Source organism: Vidua macroura, chromosome 4 (genome assembly GCF_024509145.1).
Source record: "Vidua macroura isolate BioBank_ID:100142 chromosome 4, ASM2450914v1, whole genome shotgun sequence".
NCBI lineage: Eukaryota > Metazoa > Chordata > Aves > Passeriformes > Viduidae > Vidua > Vidua macroura.
In genome coordinates, this window is record NC_071574.1 from 63,042,380 (window position 1) to 63,063,858 (window position 21,479).

General features: G+C 41.2%; 1 protein-coding gene across 2 annotated transcripts in view; it reads right to left on the reverse strand.

Annotated features, from left to right (window-relative positions):
* The window catches only part of AFAP1 (actin filament associated protein 1), a 113,906-nt gene extending 92,765 nt beyond the window's left edge, over positions 1-21,141 (reverse strand). For both annotated transcript variants that reach the window (XM_053976477.1, XM_053976479.1), the window contains exon 1: positions 21,065-21,141. The gene's annotated coding sequence lies outside the window, so the exon portion shown is untranslated. The remainder of the gene's footprint in view (positions 1-21,064) is intronic.
* Between the last annotated feature and the right edge of the window lie 338 nt (positions 21,142-21,479).

The following is a 21,479-nucleotide window of genomic DNA, read 5'->3' on the forward strand; positions in this document are numbered from 1 at the left end:
CCCAACCTCTCACAGGCTGCATCCTCAGAACTTTTGAATATTCCTTTTGCTTTTGTGCTGAAATCTTTTTTATGGTCCAAATTATCCCTGAAGTACAGTGCCCCACATGAGACATTGCTCTAGATGAGGCCCTCTCAAAGGTTATTTGGGTCCTGAGGATTATTTGACATCTCTTGCAGACAACACTCCCAGTAAAGTGTTTGCCTGTTACCCTGGCAAAGGGTTGCCATCAGTCCTTCAGCCTTGGCCAAGACATGGCCACCACATCCCACACCTTGGAGTGTTTACAGTTACTTGATTATTGCTGTAGGTAATGCAACAACATGAAAGCTAACACTTTTACCTTTAATTACGTCTATTACTTAAACGTGGGTAAGGGAGGGCAGGGATGACATTTTATAATGTTACTGGCCTTCAGCCTCTGCATAAGGAAAAAAAAACACCATTAAAAAACCCTTCAGGGTTTCATCACCAAATTTATCATACCAAAGATGAAAAACAAGTGGGGAACATTCACTGTAATTGCCTAGAATAATAAACCTTTCTGTCATCTGGGCATGAGACAAGATGACAAAAAAGCTGCAAACATCTTCAGACAGCTGGTGGCTGTCTGAAGAAACTGCTTTGCTCCAGGTTGAGAGACCCCTTCCCACATGCCAAGATACTGCAGAAGGCTTGCCAACTCCTCCCATATGTTCTAGCAGTCAGTTTTATGAAAAGCAGAACGATGGAAAGGGAAGGATTTACAAGTGGATGATACAAATGATGTGCTTAGAAGTCCAGGAACAACCTTCAACCTGGACTTGCTATGCTTCTGCTTAAGCACTGTTTGAGTAACAGGGGGAAAAACATGGCAGAATCCAACACCTCCTGATATTACTGCACATCACTTTAATCAGAAATAGCTCTGTGTCTGCCTGAAGTACTAGCAGTGACAATATATATATAGTTCAGATGACCTTATCCTTTCATGATTAAAAAAAGCTGTGTGGAGGAAACACAGCTCTGCTAATATGACAAACTAGAAGGTTGTAAAGAAGTGGCCACAACAAAGCCTAATTATGGAGCAGAAATAATGGGTTATTGGGTCCTTCTTGTCAGTCCTGAATTGTTACCTAAGTTCAGGCAGGAGAAAAAAAGACAAAAGGAAGAGACACTATACAGGCCCTTCACAATCAGCTCATCTCAACAGAATGACATGGATCTCTTGGGGTTTGGGCATACCTTGGCACAGTTGCCAAGGATGTCCCTCTCCCTCCTCCCCATGCATGGAAGCTGAGCCAGCCTCATTTCATTTGCTGAGCCATTGTGACTGGAAGAGTCACGTTCATGCAAAAGATCCCTGTTTCTTGTTAGTATTTGAATGCCAAGCAGTTCAGCTTGAATCATAAGTAGCTCAGCTATGCACAGGTAGAATTAACTTCAGCTGCCCAAGAAGTGTACACCAGAGCTCTTAACCAAGGGTTTGACAGGCTTACCAGTAAAGAAGCTCTGTGCAGAGCCTGTCCTAAGATCCTCCTTTTCTTTCTTCTTAGTTTTCACAGAAAATGTGATACAATATACAATATACAATACAATTTCAATACAAACAAAATACAAATTTCACAGGAAATAAGTGATCCTCATTAAAGACTTAAATAAAACTGAACATGATTAGATTTAAGTGAAAAAAATCAAGTTCTTAAGGAATCTCTTTGATGCATGCCAATTTAATTTAGACAGTAGTTGTAACATATGCAAATAATGAAAAATGAAAAAGTCAGGACAAAAGGTAATTCTGACATTGTTAAGACTTTAAATTCCAAAGGTATTCCTCCAACTTCTCTTTTTAGACTGGCATGAGATAAAATAATATATTCTGTGAGAGGACAAGATATACAATTGAATATAAATAAAAAACTCCTGCTGATGTCCTTTCTACTTCCCCCCTTCCAAGATGCTTGCAGGGTGCTTTCATCTTAACTATTTCCTGATTAGAGAACTTGCCATCCCTTAGGCTAGGCTGGATGTTCTCCTTGAAATTAGTCACCAGCACTGAAAAAACAATAACTGGAGAGTCACTTTCTGAGATACTGAGATGACTTTCAGAGCAGTCTCTACAAGTGAAAGAAGCACTCTCAAGTGTGCAAGTTGGTATTTCAAATCAGATGGTTATTTCTGGGTTTTTTTTCATCCCTGCCTTTCCTGAAAGCTGTGGTTTTACAAAAAGTTAAAGTTAACCCAGGCTGCTGCTGAGAGAGACTGATGTCATCCCTGATCCCTCATTTCCATGACTTCCTTTGGGCCAAATTTAGCATTTCTGGGCCGTGGGTGAGCCAGAGGAGGGCTTGGAGCCAGCTCATCACATGCCAGTGAGAGCTTCTGTTGGTGCTTCTGCAGGACAAGAGCAAGGAAGGGAGAATGATATAATATCTTGGAGTAGCAGCCTACATTGAGATTTAAAGTCACTGTGGAACAGCAGTCTCTGGTGCAGATGTCACACAATGGTAACACTGCACATGGTCTAGTCCTACATATGTGTGTGTATAAAGATGTACATATATATATACATATATATCTATATATATATATCTCCACACAGCTGTACATTTCCATAAGTTACTATCCCCATGTTGCTGTGGGTGGAAGCATGACAGCTACCAGAGGACAAGTGGTGGGAGAAAACATCTCTGTTTCCTGGGTCAGGAAAGGCAGGAAGGCTGCAGCTCCCTCCCAGCTCCTCAGAGAGCAGCCCCTATTCCTTGGGGTTTCCCTTGTTTATCTGAAGAACTCAGTAGCTATGTGGGAGCAGAAACAAAGCTGGTTTTATCATCACTACGCCCAGCTTCTTGGAGCATGCGTGATTCAGACAGAGAAATTTGGGGCTGCATAGGAACACCTGAAGGAAAAACACCCAAAGGAAAAACACCCGAAGGAGAAAATGGTAATTATTAAAAACATATGCAAAATACTTCTGTGTATTACATGTGAAACAGACTCAGATGCTCTAACCTGCTGGAATTATCAGAGGCAATGTCACCAATAGCCTAAATGTTATAATTACTTTCAAATGAAAGAAAAGCTGCAAGCAGGCTCACCTTTAGCTTTCTCCTCCCTGGGGCAGTGCATTCCTAGCAGGGGTGTTTTCCTGCAGCTCTGTGGAAAGCATTATCTTCTCTGATAACAATGCAGCACTGTGCTTTTAAAGACTACAAGGCAACCATGCAAAGAGTGGGAAAGTTCATTCTGAATAATTCTGTAAGAATTAAACAGTCCTGTAATCTTTCATGTTTTACATTAGGGACATTGTTTATTTTGCCTTCTGAAATCTGGTTTAAGGTCAATAAGTAAAATATCAGTAGAGACTATATTCTCTTACATAAATATGATTCAATGGGATATCATAACTACTTGTTCCTTTTTATATTTTTTGATTTGTGCTCCTGATAATTAAATAGAAAAGAGTGCAACTGGATAAGCAAAAGTTGTAGCAGAGGAATGCACACAGTTATCCACATCTCACATTCCAAAGGAAATTATTTAATTTTTTGATGTATTTTAACCCTCAGGACATTCTTCTCCAGGTGAAATTGAATATGTTACAATTCCTACTACAGTCTCCTTTTCTTGAAGTAAGATTCAAGCATCTTATTCAACCCTTACTGAAGCAGACTACATACATATGCTCACACTGTAAGATAAATGTAATAAAGATATTTATTGGAAAAATAGTTGACAAGTATTTTGATTTGTGATGATGTGTGACAACCAAGAGGAGTGACCGATTTTAAAAATACCTTCTGGCAAGGTTTTGAAATCCACAAGCAATATGGCAAATTAAAGCATTAAACAAAAAACATAACCAAACCAAACCCCCACCATCACCACAAAAAAAAACAAAACAAACAAAAAAAAAAAACCAAGAAAAAAAAAAAAAAAAAAAAAAAACAAAAAACAAAAAACAAAACAATAAACCCCAACACTCAAACAAACAGAAATAACCCAATAACCCATTCTCTTTAAGGATTGAGTATGGAAAGGTAGTTGGTGTTTCCAGTTTATGAGAAAAATGGAAATGCATCTGAAGCAATCAGAAGAAATTTTTCCTGAAGGCTTTTAGAATTCTCCTGCAATGGGTTAATGTATTGTATTTCTATATATTGTATATATAATATATGTATAAACACATGTATTGTATTTATATATTACCTGCTGTCCATAACACAGTTTAAGTACCTGCATCTTTTCTATCCCACAACTCACACTCAGCTAAACCAATTCAGCAACTGGAAGCACTACCAATGCTTCTGTTTCTACATCAAAATCCAACAGCTCAGGAAAAGCTAAAAATCCTCACCAGGGCTCAGGAAAAATGGGCAAGCTTCCCTAAATTAAGCAGAGAAGCCTCAGGTCCCCTGATGAGACCCGGGGGTATGTGTCACACAGCAATCTCAGTGCCAGGGACGAGGCAATACAGGTAGACGTAGATTTGAGTGTTCTTTCATAGCATGGCTTCTCTCAAACATTCTCTCAAACATCCTCCACTGTTCCAAGAACAACAACTGGTATATACTTATATATATATATATATATATATATATATAAGTACCTACATAGTGAGATAGATAAACAAAAGCATATTCTGCAGAATATCAGAATAGCAACAAAAGGAGTGATCAGCACCAGCTAGTCATCTTTAAAGAAGCTAGGGTCAATTCTCAACAGATCTACTTGTGATCAGAAAATGAGGTTGCTTGAATTAAAAAATTTAGAAGTTTCCACCATTTTACAACTGAGAGCCTCTCTCAATGTAGGCTCGTTGAACAGTATGTGGTGTTATTCCAGAACTACACTTGCAATACATTCCACTAGATTAGGGCAGACCACACTACTTTGAAGGGGAGAAGACAAGTTACAAATTAGTTTAAAGTCAAGAAATCCTATTAAACGTTGAATTTGTTAATATCCTTGAGAAGACAAGAGGTGTAAGCATCTACGAGCTACATGGTTGCTAGTACAAACCAATTTCTTCTAAATCGAGGTCAATAGTGAGAAAGGGAGGCAGCCCAGAGGGTTGTTCCTTGCACTTAAAATCCTTAATCCCTGCCCAGTCCTTGACATTTTGTTGCACTTAAGGTCTTTAACTGTCAAAGAAATCAGAAGTTCTCTGGACAGAAAGGTAAGGAGAGCTGTGTAAATATATTTCCAGCTGATCTCTTCCTACCAACACCTGCAGCACCTCGTGGTATTTTGCTAGGGATATTGGATACAGTTTTGAAGAAAGCATAGAAGTATTTACCAAGGCTTGATGATCTCATTTACTTCCACCTTGCCTTTCTAGTTAATATAAAAAAGCTAACATAAACCCTAACTGCTCAATGTATCACAAGCCCTTGTAAAGAACATGTAAATGGACACTTGCCTAAATTAAACAGAAACCATGTGGTAGTCTGCACTGAGTGAATGTGATGTGTTTATGAACAGCACTTTCTAAAATACACTCTACCTCTCCAACTTTTAATAATATTTAACTTATCTCTTTCTTTCAACAAAAATTATTTAGGTAAAACAATACAAGAATAATCATCCTGTTCCAAACATTAATGAACCTTTCTGGGAGGTCACCTACCATACAAGCAACATGTAGCCACACAGCAATTATTCAGCCTGCAGCAGTGATGAAGACCTACATTCCTTACAAAATAGCTTAAGCTTATTAAGTCTTTGAACTATTTTTAAGACTTAAACAGCAACAAGAAATCAGACAAAGGCTGATACTGTTGACTAATATCAACAAGAAATCGAGAACATGGGTTGTGTACGCTGTCTGCCTTAGGGGTAAAGGAAGGAGCTTCATAAGGTGCTCTGCATCTTCCGAGGTCTGCAGTTCCAGGGACTTTTGGCATGGTAATAGACATATTTAAAAGCCTCTGAACTTTTCCACTGGATTCAATGCAAACACACGTGTGTAACGAACTCTGCCTGATTGTATCTCGTGGGCAAACCCATTTTTATAGGTGTTCATTTCCCACTGGAGTCATTTGAGTGCTGTTGCAGGTTTACAGTTTCCAGTCATATCTATTTAAATTTCTTCTACATTCCACGGAAGTTATTGCTCTATTACACTACCTCAGAATGATAAATATATAAAATGCATTCAAAATGTAATATGATACAGTATATAGTAAAAAACCAAAACAACTGAGTTTGATTAAAAAGCAGCCTTTAAGGAGATCACCTTACAATACAATATTTCAGAGATTTCTGCTGAAGAAAGGCATATTTCTCAGTTATCTATATCTGTACTTTCTGGCCAAACCTGAAATAAAAACGAATCATGTTTTGGAAATAAATCCAAGCCACTGGTCCACCCTCGGCTTCCTATCAAAATCCCAAATCCCAGATATTGTTTAAATGTAAGATTCATTTTTAAACAGATTAGTAAATTATTGCTGAAACCCAGATACTTGAACTTCCCAGAAATTACAGTCTCTAGTGTGCACATTTTTCAAACACACAAGGAAAAAAAATTCCCCAAATTCTACCTGTAGTTTCCCATTTGATGGCTTCCAAGCCACTACACAATCAGTTTCTTTTCCTGTCTTGAGAACATTTTATTTTGATGGCACTTTTATTTGTTGTTTTAAAATTTTAAACAGTGGCAATAAAACTAATTATTTTTAGTTTATTGAAGATTAAGAACCTCAGTTACTCAAATGCACAACATCTTAATTAGTTAGGCATGGAAAGCAGCAGCCTAAATAAAAATCTCACAGCTGAATGAACTCACATTTGGTATGCAAATAATTTTATATGGGACCAATATGGCAAACTAGTCATAAATCAGAAAACTAAAATTATACAGCAATGCCCAGAAGAACACCACTAAGAATTTAATATTATAAACCTCATTTACTGAGAATCTGTCTCTGCAATCCTTCTCACATTTCCAGTCTCTTTTCAAAGATTTCCCTGAATACCATAAGCCATCAAAGCCCTGAAATAGCCATGCAAAGATGTGACAGACCTTTTAGTAAGCACTAACTAAACCCAAAGTAGGAGTACACTATATGCAAATGCAAAGAATTATTATCTTGTTTTAAACCTCCGGAATAAATTCCTTTAATTCAGATGAATTACTCATTTTATAGGGTTGAAAGGTGAGGCTGGCCATTTGAGCTTTAGCAGTGACACTGCTCTGACTACATGCCAGTGCTTCCAAAGCAGTCATCTGTATCTCAGCTAGCTGCCCTAGGCTCAATGCACAGTCAATGGAGAAATTTAGTCTTCCTAAAATAGATGTCTAGAATAGATCAGATAATCACATCCTAGAGAAGCCAATTTGCATCCCCTGATTGTACAGAAGGACTGCTGGGAAGGAGCTCAGCTGTAGACCTGCTCTGCCACGTGTGGCTCAAGTCAGGCAGAATGCATCCCACTCTAAGTGCCTATCAGCTTTCACACGCCTTTCATTTGGAAATCTGATCCCATGTTTATTAAAATGAAAGTGAAAAAGAGCTTTCTCATTACAGTAACATATTTAAATATAGTTAGAAAGTTGTTTAGTGATATGTTATACTCACATATATTTACTTGTGCTATTATTATTTATTATTTTCATGTCATCTTTGAACAGCGCTTAACCAGTTTTGCTGAGAACAGAAGTGAGAGAAATATCTAGACTTGCATTTTCTGAAGAACCTATTAACTGGCACCACAGAGAGCCACAGTGGAGATCCCAAAGAGCCTCCTCAGTTTCAGACTCACTCAGCATTCACATGAGGCTGCTCTTAAAGCGCCAGGGACAGGCAGGATTTGTGAACATACAATGACAGTTTCATATTCCCATTTTCTCAACAGATGGTCTGAGTGAGTGCTTTTCTTAGTGCCTTGTAAGTACCAATAGCTGAGTCCTAATTTAGATGTGAATAGATTAAAACAAACTTTTTATCCTCAGTTAAGAAGCACATTTCCAAATGCTAATCTTCAAAATCAGTAAATGTAACATAACTTCATAAAAACACATTCTCATTTCACTTTAACTTTGGCTTCCTCCTGTCACAGACGCATCATGGTCTTTTTCTCCATGCCTCAAAACATGAAAAACGTAACAGATGTGATGTACAAATGAAAGATTTCATCCCACTGTCCTAAGAAAAGGGAGGACAGAAAGAAAGCACTTTTGGCTCATAGCTGACACCCATCAAAACAGCAAACATGACAGGCCACCACAAACATAGTGAAAATGGTTTTAACAAACAGCAAGCCTATTCCCACAAGTCCCACAGATAAGCAGGGCTTGCACTAACCTCAGTACCTTTGCTTTTCCTGACCTACCAACGCCAGTTCAGCCATAGCAATTTAGTTCCAGCCCCAGAGTACACTGTATAATGCAGCTAAATATCCCTTTAGTACCCCTCTGGATCCCACTACTGCTCTTCTACACCTGATTAGATAACCACCTTATTTCACAAATTTTACTACTATTTGCAATCATTCATATCTTTAATCAATGTCCAAGTTGGTTGCCTTCTGTTTCACTTTCCCTTTGGCTGCACATGTCAAGTTACATTCTGTCTTTGAAGGACAGTGATTGAAAGCAATGAAATCCCCTCCATAATTTCTACCCATGGTCTCCTGATAAGAAAAGAGACTCAAACAAGTTCCCATCAGCAAGATTCTCTACCGAGGGACTGAAAATCTCCACGACAGAGCACCTTGGTCTCATTTCTTATAATGGGGACACTTGCTCACCATTTGTCTTCTAAAGCAATTTGTCAGGATACTTACTGACCCTATCTGAAATTCATCACAAATGAAAATTAACAACAGACACAGGTACTCAGTAAAAGAGTAAGGCAAGGCTAAAAAAAAAGGATGGCAAAAGTCATATACAGAGGATAGGGCACCATTCAGACATGGATCCAAAATATCTCCAGTGTGGGGCAGACTGCTGCTTAATAACAAACAAAAGCATAAACAATAACTAATATGGTTGTTTTGGGGTAGGATATTTTTTCAAGTGAAGTGTGTAGACAAACCAGTTTAATATTTTTCAAGTCCAGCAGATATATTGTCATCTTTGGACTTGCAGCAAGATTAAGGTCATTCTATGTTGCTAAGTGCCCTGTATGAGTAGATGCTGATAGATGATCATTTGGAAAATCAGCTATCAGTCACACTTAATACATCATTCTAAATCTTCCCTTCAGAAGTTACTATTTTCAATCTGGAAAACAACACCAATCTGACCTAACATGTAAAAATCCTATAATAACTATATAGCAAAAGAGTGGTGGCACATTTTTTATCCAGAATACACAGTTCTTGCTTTGAGAGATTCTGAAAATGGATGCATGTATGAAGAAGGTAGGAAAAAGCCCTCTGGGAAGACAAAGAAGCTAAGGCAATAGGAAACTACCCCAATGAATTCACTTGCTAGTCTTAATACACATTTTACAATTGTTTTGCTAGGTTAGTGATGCTATTTCTTAGACCTCACACTGAGCAGAAGGGATGCAGCCCTCTGATCCTTAAATTAGAAACCATGCAACTTTATGTTGACAAAATGTTTAATCATCCAGGACACAAAGTCTACCACTGTCAGAATTTTAATTCAGTGACATAATTCCATGGTGTGATCAGATAAAGAAAGGAAAATAATGGGATTTTCAAAAGCCCAGATTTAATAATCTTTGTTACTAGCTACAAGCTGGCAGACAAGCAGAATGTAAAACAAGATAATGGCAGCAATGAAAATCCTCAATTCTCTCCACTCAAAGGCCTCTCTGCTGGTGTTCAGTGTTTCCCAGCAGCCCTAGTGTTAGGGTCCCAAGTCCCTGATCTTTCTGGTGTTAGTCAATGACAAAAATTCACTTGCCTACAGGCAGACAAAGAGTTATTGTAGACAAGAATGTTAATTCTTAAGCACAGGAAGGAAGAGGCATCAGCTGGTTGTAATGCCACATTAAAAACTGAATAAAATTACTTAATTCTGTATTGGGTTTACTACAGTATAAATAATAATTCCAGAAGAAAATGCACTTTACATGCAAAATCAACAACAAATGAACATTTATTTTTCCAGGTGGCCTTTATTAATTCTGTACTTAACAGTTTGAAATGGCATTTTCCCCTTCTGCTTTGGACAACTTCCACCAGTGTATGTGAAGTTTCCCCCTTACAAAAATCTCACCAGGAAGAAACTCTCACTTTAATAAAGTAACAGTGGCAAAAGGAATTAAATATTTTCCTAGGTAGGCTTACTTCAGATGGTCCAACAACTACAATTTTGGAGAATTATGCCTCTAATAACAATTTCTTCAATCCAAGCAAAAACCTTCTTGCCATGCCCTTTGTCTGCTGTTATGTAGTTACACCCTGGCAACTCTCATCACAAAGTGCAGTTGCTCAATATTACTTTTATATTACTGAACGACACAAAAATGCTCTTTATTACTGATTATAACAAAACAACCCTGTGAAGTGCTATGTTACACACAGAGCCATGCCTCATTCCACCCCTCCTAGAGCTGGTAAGAGCCCTCTGGAATTACACACATACTTTTTGTTGCTTCAGTGCACTGCGTGCAGCTGAACTGAATTATTATTATTAACTGAACTGAACGATTATTTTGGCATGAACTGAACTGATCCAGGATGGTCAGCTCTTACAGCTGACCCTGGTGAAGGCAATCAAAGAGAAGTGCAGGTACATGTGGAGGGTCTCAGCACGTCTCACATCAGTGAGAAAACCTGCACAGCTTTTCTCTGCAGGCTCACTGGGAGAAGGGCACAGTCTGTATTTCACTAGCAAACAGCAGAGCATTGAGGGGCACCACTCATGCAAGCAGGTGAGATGTTTGCTGCAGGCTGCTTGGCACAAGGGCAGGTGAGGTGACCCCTGCAAACTGCAGTTCAGAGGTGCTGTGGCAAAAGGTGTTAGGGAGGTAACACCTGGCATCATGTCAGAAAGGTTTCCAGGTAAAGCAGATAAAAGCTTGTTTATCCCAGAATTTAGGAGTATTCCTAAACTCACTAGCATTGCAAGAGTTAAAAAGGAAAGCTTAAAAAGGAGGGGTGGCAACACAAATAAATGGAGAAGATATTAAAGGATTCTTACATGCTTCTCTCCCTTCCTTGCACTTCATTAGAGAAGACTGTGGGTTTGTACTGAAACCTCAGGAGTGCTGAGGCACTAGCAGGGCTGATGAGAGAGGTGACCAGTGTACCAAAATCCTTACAACTTTATTATGCATTTCTTCCAAGCATTCAGGCAGCCTGTCGCTTCTCTCCTTCCCTTTGCACCCTGAGCATCTGCCATTTCCAGTTCCTACTGCTTGTCCAATTTCATGAAGTCATTAGATTTTAATGAGTTATTAACATATAAAGAGCTGCTCTAAGGTACCAAGTGCTTTATAAGTCACTGATGACAACTTGCTAGAAGGGCTGTGCTTCTTTTGCTCTCTACACATGGCTCAAACTATAGCTTGGGAAAGGGCACGTTCCTGCTGTGCTGTCTCCTTTGGTCCTGGCTGAGGATGGGCCATCCAAGTGATGCCTCCTGGCCAAGAACTACTCCACAATCACACCTTGGAAAGCAGCATCATTTCATGTATTTTTGTTTTCACATTATTTACATGTAGGTCTTGCTCTGGGTTGTTCAGATCCTATCTCACAGAGGGAAACACTTAGACCTCAGTAGGAAGCAGCCTTCCCTACAGCAGTGTGCAGGGAAAGGCCTGGACTTGCTCACAAATACTGCTTCCAAGTTACCTCCCTGAAGCAGAAGAACTTAACTAGTGTCAATGCAAAGACTGAGACTACTTAAAGCACACTCAAATCAAGTTAAGGTTTGATCCCTATTTGCCAGAGTACTTTTTCTTTATTTGGTTGTTTTTCTTTAAAGCTGGTAGAAAACCTCAGAACAGCTGGGTTTTTGTAAGAGCTGGTATGTCAGGAAGCCTAGCCCAAATGACCCCAAGTCTTGAAGATGGATTTCACCCTTTGCTCCCATAAAGTACAATAAACTTCAGGGCAATCTGAGTTTGGACTTATATCCTAGAGCCTGTGGGTGTGCTGACCATAAACTAGACTGGAATCCCAAGGGCAAGAACAGCAGAGCTAATTCCATAATGCTTTAAAAGATGTTATTGTGGTAGAAAAAAAAACCTGAAGGTTTTACAAAGGGTTGAAGAAGTCTAGAAATCCCCAAATATCACACCTCTTCAAGGCAACTTTTGCTTTCCTTTGAATCTAATCAGTATTTTAGTCACTTCTTTAGGACAGTCAGTCATTTGGGCCTTCTACACACATATCCACTTGCCCTTGGGCTGTAGAGAGCTATTGTTTACAGACAAGCCTTCACTACAACTTATTTTTTACACTCAGACCACTTTTAAAAGTTACATAGCTGGACTATAAGCAAGACAGAAAAATGAGAGATCTGAAAAGAATGAGGTCAAAGGGAGGACAGCTCTCAGCAAGATTTTCCACATATGCAAAATCTAGACTCAGTGTTTTGCAAACAACAATAAAGAGGAAGATCCAAAGAGATGTGAAGGAAATTGCTGGGCTGTGAGGCTCAGTCATTGCAGACAGACAGGAACAGTAGTCAACTGGAGACTAATGGAAACTTGAGTCAGACTAAAATTAAGTGTTGCATTTTTGGGGCTTCTTGAATACAGTTTGCTCCAGATTAGCTTTGGAATAATGCTCAGGATGTGGCTGTCACAAGGGGAAAGTTGTCTTGATGGCCACAAGCTGCAGGAGTGGAGGCTAGTGCCTGCTGAGTTGCACTCAATCCCACTGCCCTTGTCACTGACAAAAAATTAAACAAGACTGGTCCCAAAACCAACCCCTGAGGAACAGCACTCATCATTCATTTCCTTAAAGTCTAGTGCTCACATAAACATTTTCTAGGCTCCAGGGAAAGAAGACCAAGAAGCTGAAAAAAGCAAACCAAGGACAGCAGAAAGTCCCAGAGAAGATGAAAAGTTCACAAGCCACAGGAACAGACAAATTTTCCCAGAGAGGGAACAACTCTTCCTTTCCCCAGAGGACACTTGTTTTGTTTATCTGAGGTTTTTGGTGTGTGCTTTCAGCTGTCTGCATGTTTGGGGGCTTGTTTTCATTAATTTCTGAAGTGAGAGACTTTTAGATATTTTGATTTGGATATGTTTTTCAAGGCCTCCAACTGTTGCTTTTTTTTTTTTTCTTTTAAATTAAACCTTACTTGTTAAATATCCCCTTTTTCAGCAGAAATAGCTAACCTTGGAAATAAGATTGTTTTTGTAACCAGGTGGGGTCCCACCCATCTGCACTCAGCATTATTCATACTGGCCCTCATCCAGAATTTTCCCCAAGACTCTTCAGGGTGGATTTCATTGCTGTTAAGCTCAAAACAAAATGCTGTGGCCTGACCTAGCCCCTTGTCTCCTCTCAGCTCTCCTGGTTCTTCCTGAAGGACCCACCACGCACCCACCATTCCCCCTCTAAGGAGACTCACAGCTTTTCATGGTGTTAATGACAAACACATGGTGCAGACAGAGGGCTCAGGCAACGAGAAGAGTTCTGTGTATTCTCAGAAGCTCTTCACTCTTAATACTTTTTCCCCCTTCCAAGAAAAAGATCTTTCAATTTTCCAAGGGGTATTCTTTTGATAATGCTGTGTATTAACAGAGCTTAGAATCACTGAGCTTCCTAACATTTTCAGACATTTATTTTCTTCAGTCTGATCTCTTACAGCCAGTGACAAATCCAGTATGTCACTCTATTCCCTAGCATGGACTGCATTACACGAATAAATCCCACTCTCCAAGGGGCAGTTTCTTTCTGTTTGATCTATGCTAAGATGCAGCAGCAGAGCAGCATCAGAGCAGCCCCTCTGCAGCTCAGCTCCCAACCACCACTGCCCTGGTGACACTCGGCAGCCCTGCTCCTTAACTCATCCCTCTGCCTTTTGCATTACCTCTCCTATTTTCAACTCCTGCCATTTTATTACTTCCTCATTACTGCCCACCTTGTTTTCAGGGCTGAAACCATGTCTTTTTCTTTGGTCTGACCTGCAGCAGGCAGCCAGCTGGTTTGCTGCATCCTCCTGAAGCAGGAGCCCCCAAACAATGACACAGGACTCAGCATCTCAGACCAATTCCTGCTGGCAGCTTTCCCTCTCCTCCTCATCCTTTTTCCTGCTGAAATGGGACTGCTCATGGCTTTGGACTCTTAAAACCTCTCTACCAAGTGTTTGTGCAGTCATGGTGCCTGGCTGCTGGAACCAGAAGATGGAGAGCAGGCAGTACAGTTTTGGGCAGGCTCCTTGCCCCCCAGGTTTGCCGGTCTGTGGGGCAGGGACTGAGCCCTGCCCCGTGCCAGTGCAGCAGCTGGGGCTACAAAGCCTGTCAAACTGGCACAGCACACACTGAGGAAAAACACAAAAGTATTTCCATAACTAGCTAGCCAGTTCATGTGATTTCCTTTTTCCTGACAGAACAGATAACCTTTTGCTAAATGTATTTCACATTTTATGCGCGTTTTCCTTGCACCTGCTCATTTCATACGGCATTTCAAACTTCCTTGCCCAGATCTGGTACCAAGATGGCTTCTGCCAAGAACTGGCTGGTTAAAAACCACAGAAATCACAGATCACACCCTGCTGTTGGCCATCAACATTACAGTCAGAAGCTCAAGGCCTTAATATTTTACACAAAAGTGTAACAGTACATTTATTTATTTACTAGCAATTAGCCATTTTTGTCAGAAAACCCGTGTGACAAAGGCAGCTCTAACATATATATCACCTATACATATACACACTCTTTATCTGTATACATCTACATCTTCATTTGTATATATCACATACACACACAAACATATCACCATGAAGGCAGCTAGAATTACACATACAGTAACAATTCTGCCTGTCTCCCATCTACCTGTCAGCAAGGACTGTGCCTGCAAGGTGACAACCTGTCAGACTGTCACTGTACTGAGCCCAAGAAAGGAAAGCAAGAAGGTTTTATCTACTGCAGATGGCAAGAAATGGAATTTGAAAGCAGCAGTGAACTTGGTGTAAAAATGAAAAAATGTAAGAACACAAAATGTTTTAAATTTTAGGAAAAACTCCATTATCAGACCAAGGTAAATAGGGAAAACCAATCAACCAACCAGAAAACAAATCAGCTACTTACAGGGTGTTAATAATGTTTTTCATGCTGAAAAGGGAGATGTTGCAGCTGATCAGCTGACCTTGGCTGCTACATTATGAACTTGCCTCTGGAAGAGACCTAGAGTAGCCTGCAAAGGCATACATGATCCCACAAAACAAAACAAAACAAAACAAAAACAAAAACAAAAACAAAAACAACAAAAAAAAAAAAAAAAAACAAAAAAAAAAAAAAAAAAGCACTTAATCTGAGAAAGCTATGTAATTTCATATAAGAATCAGAGAAGTCTGAGAACACTTATTTATTCTGTAACATTTACCTGTGTAGAAAACACCTGAATTAATCTAACTGCATAAATTCCTTTGTAAAAATAATGGTGAAGATTAGAATGGGACTGAAGAGCATCGCCTGAGAAACGCTAAAGCTGTAACTACTTGTGAATGAGTTGCCAGTGCCAACTGAAATGCAGTGAAAGTCTCCTCCACTGCTTTACAATCATCATCTTTTATTAATCAGCCCAACAGCACACGGCAAAACCAGAAATCTGCCTACAAAGCTGGCACATATGGGAAAAGCTCACTCCTGGCTGTTTTATTTTAAACAAACCCTCCAGTAGCTCCCATTGTTTGTTTGTTTTTCCCCCCAGACTAGACAGCATGTGGCTTATGAGCCACACTGATAGATGTGATAAAGCTTCTGCCAGATCTGATTGATGATGGCACTAGGAAGTGCTGTGAAGGTCACAGTGTAATTCTCCCTTTGCAGCTGCTCCTGGCAAAAAAAGGTACAGGAAAATAAAATCTGGATCCACTAATTGCTAATAACAGGGAAATTCTGTCCTTACGTTGCCTTTTCCTCTCTTCCAATTTCTAAGAGGAATGCCATAAGTATGTGTAACTGATGAGAGACCAGATAAGTTTCAAAGACATACTTAAAGATCCTTTAATGGACCAAAACAAAAAAAAAATTATCTATCCACAGCAACTGGCCAAATATTGAGCCTTTATACTTTGAAGACAGTGCAGAGTAGTTTAGCATGAAAGCTACATATGAAAGAACTTTTACTATTTGCTCTTCTGCAAAACTGAGATAACATACCACTACATATTCCCTGTGAAGGAGTGCTCCCTCTGATAATGTGAATATATGAACTAAGTTCCTTTCCCAGAGTCTATTCATTTTAAATTAACAAGACAAGCATGCTCACTAGAAGTGGCTACTAGCAAGCCAAAGCATCGGCAGTCAAGTGGGACACCAAAATCCTCTTTTCCATAGATTTTGAGATGTCATGAGGACACTGATAAGAGACCTTAGGGAATTCACAAGCATGATATAATGACAGTCCCCTAATGAATAATATATATTCAGTGTAACTCATAGCAATTACCTCACATATAGTGTTGTATTTCTTGGGGGTAAGATGTTGTTATCTTTGAGACATCAGCTACATTACAGATTAAATTTGAAACCACTTGTGTACTCTTTTCTGGCACTCACTATTAATGGATGGAAATATTTTTATACAGCATTTTGTCCTCACAAAGATTTTGGCACAATGAGGCCATTACCAACATCTGTCTTAGAGAAAGATAGTCTTTATCACTCAGCTCAAAACTACATAATGGCAGAGAGATGTTGGCAGCAGAAATCCCCCAGATAGTTAAAAAATCCCACCACTATGTCACCATAAAAGGAATAATACATTGATTTTTATTTTTTTTTCCTTTTTCAGTTGAGGAAAGAGATTTAGAAAAGAGAGGCCTATCAGTTTGCTCCTTTTACTGCCAAACATACACCATCAAATTTTTAAATACCAATACAGGTAAAGAGCAGTATCTATACAAGATCCAATTAATAAAAAAAAAAAAATCCTCTTAGGAGTTTCTTTCCTAGATTTCTTGATAAACACTGGCAAAATATACAAGAGATATTGATTTATCCTTTTCACAGACTCCTGTATTTTCAAAGACATACTCTAAGAGAGGTAACCACCAGCAGCTCATTTGGACATTACTGTGTTAAGGGTGCTCAGCACCTTTGGCAGTCAAACCTTACTATGCACACTAAGCCATGACTGACTTTTCGCTGGGATGGCAAAGGGGAAACTGATGGCAGTTTTGCCATTCAGGTTTTAATTTCTTGACATATCTCTGGAAAATAGAGATTATGTCCCAAAAGATTGTTACCTACTATGAGATATCCCCCATTGCACAAACCCAAGTTATGTTCCTGCAATACTACTCATTATCATGACTCACAGCAGCCTGTCTTTTATGGCCTGGAGAGTCAAGAGTTAACTTCTGATCACAGAGTATCACAGAATGGTTTGGGTTTGGAGGGACCTTAAAGATCACCTAGTAGAGTAAGAGCAGTTGAATCTACATATAGTGTTTTAGAGCACTGATGCACTACAAAAGGCAGACCTTCATGTGTGTACAGATAGGCTGGTGCAGTGAGACAGCTGTGCTGGTGTAAGCCCTGAACTCTGAGCTCAGGGTCACCCCTGTGCCACTGCAGCTACGTGTCTTCTTACCTGCTCATTCTGTGCTGACAGACTGTTCTTGGTATGGCTCCATGCAGACACTCCCCAAAAAGACATCTAGTATGGTCTTGGAAACTTGAATTGCTCTAAGGTCAGCTTGGGGTGCTTCATAGTAGGAAAACTAATTCCTAAAACTAATTCCTCCTAGACAATCCTTATAGATGGAGTACATTCAAGATCTGGCTTTTTCAATCCTTCACTAAAAGCTCAGAGTTCACAGTACCTGCAGTCCTCCAGCTGACTTCCACATTTCTATTACTTCTGTTGGGTTTGACTATTAAGAGTTGAACTGTGAGCCTAAGAACACTTTACATTAGAAGTATATTGATCTGGAATAATACATACATAATAATACTTGTAACACAGTCACCCGCCCAGCCCAGACAGACAGTTTCTATACCAGATGAAACACTATTTGTCAATGAAGTGATGAGTCAGGGAAGTCAGAACCATACCAGTAGCTAGGTGTCATTCACATTTAAAACCAGTTGAACTGCACAACTGGAAGGGATGCATAATTTTTTTGAAAAATTGCCACAGTATGCTTTATTGTGACTCACCCATAACAGCATATAATGGACTAAACTGTACAGGAGTCTGGAGGTGCAAGCCCTTGCATCCCACCCTCCCACCTCAGCAGGAGATCTGAAAATGAAGTACATCCCTTCCTCCTCCTCCTCCTCTTCCTCCTCGATCCTCCTCAGGAAACAAAGAGCACAGCTTTGAACAAAGCAGTTAACCAGGCGGGCTCCTGGACACTAGACTCCCACTGACTGACCTATCAGACACAAAACTTTTGAAAATGCATGGAAATTAAATCAGTCGACTCCAGACAGCATCAACCAGCCCTGAACTGCTGTCTCTTTGTCCTGAGGCTATGTCACAAGGGAAACTGCAGCAAGCAGCAGGGCAATACAATTCCTGGTCTTACAGCAAGTTGTCTTTGCACCACTGAAAGGAATAGCACAATTTGTCATACATGTACCAAATACAGCCTGTCCCACTAAGACTTCAATACTTGCTTTTGGGTTTTATGTCTCAGACAATATCTCTTCAACTCTGAGGACTTCAGGAGAGAAAAAGGAAAATCATCCTTCACTAAGATTGTAAAATTTTAAAATAGTGTAAGTGGTTAATCTATTGAAGTTTTGCATTTTACCCCATCCTCACTGGCACTGCTTCAATACTTCCATTTCAACCTCACAGACCTTCCAAATCCCTTCATCTAAAAATCTACCCAAGACACAGGAACACAACACAACACTTTGACTTTTGATGACAAATTTCCTAGGAAACACCAAACAGTGCCACATATCACCAAAGGCAGTGAGTATCTGCTCATTGTTCTGTTTGCCGGCTTGTCACTGCAATCACTGGCTGACACACAAAGAAAACTGTAGATCTTTCTTTTTGAAATCCATTTCAAATTCTTCTTAAACCCATGTGGGGCCCTATAGCCCCAGAAAGACAGGATGCTCTTCCTCTGGCTTTAATGTAGCATTTGCTCTTCTTTTACACCAGTTCTAAAAGGAAAAATGGTTTGTTCAAAACAAGGAAGTAATTGTGCAGTTCTTCCCATGGAAACCACCAGGAGGCACAAGGGATGACGGAAAGGCACCAAGTGCCCATATCGGAGAGCACTGATGGATAGATCCATCTGGCTGCCAAGCTGCTCCCTTGTACCCCTGCACAGACATTCTCAGAAAGGCACACAAAAAAAGGTTCATAATACTATTATTTTCATGAACGGAAGAGAGTGGTCCTGTAACACTTGGAGCAAACAGTAGCAGAGCACCTGCAAGGGTGAGACACTAGTTATGGAATAATCATTAATTGCTATGGATACTTCTGAGAACTGAACCAAGCCATGTCATGACATTTTTTTCCCCTATGGAACAAAAGAAAGAACTGCACAAAGAACAGCAGAATCTGTCGCCTTACAGCAAGTTGTCTTTGCACCACTGAAAGGAATAGCACAATTTGTCATACATGTACCAAATACAGCCTGTCCCACTAAGACTTCAATACTTGCTTTTGGGTTTTATGTCTCAGACAATATCTCTTCAACTCTGAGGACTTCAGGAGAGAAAAAGGAAAATCATCCTTCACTAAGATTGTAAAATTTTAAAATAGTGTAAGTGGTTACTTACAGACTGAAGTACTTATAGACTGAAGTACATGATTTAATTGAATCTCTCTGGCTTTGAGACTTATCATTTCATAGTTGGATCTCAGCCGCAAACTTCAGTAATACAATAAACAGAACAGGCACAGGCACACCAAGTGTTTGCACCAAAATGATCATAAAGGATCCAGAGGGGAAGCGAGCTAAATACTTTCTGTTTCTCACATGTGTCTTATCTTGCCGTTCAGAATGTGCATTTACTCAGCTGCACTATCCTTTAGGGCAGGTGAATAACTGGGTTGCCGAGGGATGCCTGCCTGAATCCACTCACCTCCTGTCACTCCAGAGCTTTTAGATTATGGAGCGACTCCTGGTTTTCGCCGTTTATCTGGCTCTTTTGCCGCCCATTATTTTCCTACCGCCTAAATCTTTGGCAAGTTTCCTCTAAGCCCTCCGCACAAGACACATACCGCGCGTAGGACCGACAAACTGGAGTTTCCAAAAAACCTCTCAGTGGAAGAAATCGAACCACGTCGCTGTGACCTGTCCCCCCCAGCCTCCAATAGCAGGCTGCTTCTCAGCTCGAACCTCCGTTCAACAGGAAATCAAGGAGGGGGTCGGCCCGGGAAGCCAACGGGATGGATCTGGAAAGATGGTTCTGTTCGCCTTTGCCCTGACTGACTCCAGGACTGCAACATGATGCAATCTCTCGGCTATGATGAAACAGATCAAATGGCCAAGCCTGCGGGGAGACCACCTCTGCCCACCCCGCAAGGCAGAAAATAAGGAAGCTCGCAGCGGTACAAAGCGGCAGCGCGGCTGCCGGGCCGGTGCCTCTCCCGGGAAGGGATGCGAGTTTCGGGATGGCGGACACAGGGCTGCGTTCCGCAGGATCTCGGCCGGGTTCCTGCCCTCCCAAAGCCCGGGCAGGAGCCGCCACCGCCCGATAATCGGGTTCCCTCCCAGCTCTTTCCTTGTGCTGCTCCCGCCCAAGAAAACGAGCGAGACTCTTTTTTTTTTTTTCTAATTATTTTTCAGCTTTTTTTTTTTTTTTTTTTTTTCCCAGTAAGCCCACAGCTCTCCTAGCACGGGGCTGCCTGGAGCAGCAGCGGAGCAGCGGCTGAAAAAGCCCATTTCTGAATCCAGCCCTTCCCCTCCCTCTTCTTCCCTCCTGCGCTCCCTCTTCGCCGGCGGGGTTCGGCAGGGATGCTGCCCGGGGCGGGCGGGGAGCGAGCGGGGCCGGAGCCCTCCTACCTTTGCGGCCGTCCTGCGGCGGCTGCCGGCACAAAGCGGCCGAGCGCGGCTCCTCCCGCGGCTCCTCCCGCAGCCCCGCTCTGCCGCGGAGCGCAGCCAGCGCCGCGCCGGCAGGGGACAGCGGGGAGGGGACAAGCGGGGCGGGAGCAGCCGCCCGCTCCCACCGCCCTCCCGCGCCCGGGCCCGCCCCGCGGGGAGGGGACAGCGCCGAGGCGGAGCCAGCGGAACAAAGGCGGGGGGGAGCGCAGCAGCCCCCGGGTGCGGGGCAGGATGGGGCAGGTGTGCGCGGCAGCCCCCGGGCAGGGGCAGGTGAGCCGAAGTGCTCCTTGCGAGGCAGATGCTGGCAGATCAAACCTGGGCTTCTTGCCCCAGAGTAAAGCGTCCCAGGAGCCGGAGGCTTGTTCCCCGAGTAAAT